The sequence below is a fragment of the Saccostrea echinata genome, unplaced genomic scaffold, assembly GCF_033153115.1.
Source record: "Saccostrea echinata isolate AGI-Se365-2 ecotype Australia unplaced genomic scaffold, CSIRO_AGI_Sech_v1 ptg000009l, whole genome shotgun sequence".
Taxonomy (NCBI): domain Eukaryota; kingdom Metazoa; phylum Mollusca; class Bivalvia; order Ostreida; family Ostreidae; genus Saccostrea; species Saccostrea echinata.
The window spans coordinates 16855001-16857500 of record NW_026889758.1 but is presented as its reverse complement, the minus strand read 5'-3'; positions in this window follow the sequence as shown (position 1 = coordinate 16857500).

Genomic DNA, 2500 nt, shown 5'->3' with positions numbered 1-2500 from the left:
AAGAGGGGTGAAATGACATAAGAAGTATGCATGTTATTTATTTTACTATATGAAAAGCGATTTAATTGGTTCTGCATGACATTTATGAACATCATTAATAAAAGCTTAATAAAGAGAATTTTAACGCTATATATATATATATATATATATATATATATATATATATATATATATATATATATATATATATATATATATATATATATATATATATATATATATATATATTTCAAGTTGGAAAGTTTCTTGGTTTTAAGTGTTTTGGGAATTTAAGAGCTATGTACGTACCCAGTAAATATTAAGATTGTTTTATTGTTGTGTACTTTGAATAACTTCAGAAATCGGACGTTCGGGGTGCAGTCGTGACGTCAAATGCAGTTTATAGCCTGATAACCTTGACAACAGTATTCAGGGGGACTGATAAAGCTTGAGGGGAGATCCGATACGCAGTATGAAGGTCTGCTAGCTGAAGTTTGGACCTAGGACATCGCAGCCAAATCAGATAACACTTATAGTAACCACAGTTATTGCTACCTTGATAGAAGTACAAATCGACTTATTGAAAATGTAATCCATGAAATTCTAGATTGAATTCTTTAGTCTGGTGGCTTTTATAAATCGTTCGCTGTTTCCACGCCCTCCTGTTACGCGGTGAAAGCCGGCTAGCATCGCTGGATTCATAAAATATTAATAGTAATATTCTAAAGCAGGTTGTGTTTTATTTCAATAAGAATTTATAAGTGGTTTAATCAATTTGAAACTGAAACAATGCAAATCCATTTCCCTTTCCCTAGTCGGTTGTAATAGATTTAGAAATTTCTGTCCCCGCCCAGTACGCCGTTCGTGTGCCGTATTCTCTGCCGTAATTGAAGAACTAACAATAGATAGGCTTAAATCAATAAAATACTTTTTATCACAAATAGCAAATTTATCTAAAGATTGTTTCAATATGAACTGCGAGTCTAGAATGTTATAAAAATGTTTAAAGCGTTTATCTACTTCTATATACATCTCAATCTTCAATGTGTGTATTCTTCTGTATTCCAAACACTAGACACGCGAAAATATTTGCTTTTTGTCACCAGAGACCAGTCTTGAACATATACCAGCAAGTGTTTAACTGATTTCGATTGATAACAAATTAGATTTCGTCTTTCTGTGCACCCCGGTTTTTATGTGGAGGGAATTAGCTAGTTTTAAAAGGCTGGGCTTTATCCTTCTATATACAGTCTTTCTGTTGCAGCGTGGCTCCCTGGGATATTACACGATGATTGATGAGGGAGGTCGGATATATACCGGCGTAGGAAACCAATCGCCTGATATAGTGCTGTCAAATTTCGGGTAGCCGCACTCACGAAATTGGAATCACATGCTATATCATTTGTTTACTTCAGAAATCACTGCCATCGAATGTACAAGTCCGGAATTGATTATAGTAAATCTACAAGATTTTAGCAAATAAAAGATATAAAAATAGTTCAAAATACGTATTTGTTGAACCGTTTTTTCATATAGGACTGAATGGTTTTCCCATGTTTAGTGGAATTCCTATTAAAGCAGTTACGCCTTCATATCACGAAATGAAATTTCAGCTCTTAAAGGGGGGCTTAATTTGCAATGAACAGATTCTTCCAAAGCCTCGGTCTTGTATTAAGGCAGATGAAACATCCCGAACTTATATAAAGCAAAGGGGCTTATATCTCTCGGGCTCAACCTTCGGAAGAACTGAAATTAAGATGAAATGGGCGTGTCAGATATGAATTCTTATAATTTTTATTTTCTTGCACCACCACGGGTTACTCCTTCCAGTATGTTCGTTAAAACTTTGAAATTTTGACAAGAAAGTATACGAAATAGCAAGACCTTACTTCCAGTTAAGCCGCAACTGCTTCGATTACCAATTTTCAACTTTTAGAGGTAAAAAAAAAAAAGAAAAAGAAAAGACAAAGCCTATCAGAGGAAACAATGTAGACCAAGGTATAAGGTTCTTTTCTATACAAGGTATAGGAGGTTCTTTCCAACCAATTTCTCTGTGTCGTTTCTGGGACAATGTCCTCAAATATACATTTCTATTGTATAAATATGAAATCGTCTTTGGACAGAATTTAGCATTTGATTCAAAGGTCTAGGCGTCAGGCAGAGGAAGCCTTTAATCATGTTTTAAGGGTGATGTGTAATTCTGTAATAATTATCAGACGGCCGCGACAAGGGGAATTCGTTTGTTATGAATAATGAAACATTAGATTAAAAGGTATAAGTGCTTATTTTTGTGTGGACTCTCTTCTTCGCCAGGAATAGAGTATGGTTCGTTCTTCCATAGTATCGCCAAGCTTTTTCAAACAACTCATAATACAAGCCGACCAACAGAACAAATAATCTATTGACGCTTTGCGATGCAGCTTTTCAAATCGAGCTTCAAGCTCATTTGTAAAGAACAGCTTTGAGGGGAAAAAGTGTGTTCAATAAAATTGAAGAACTTTTTCAAAACTAAAAGGGAATG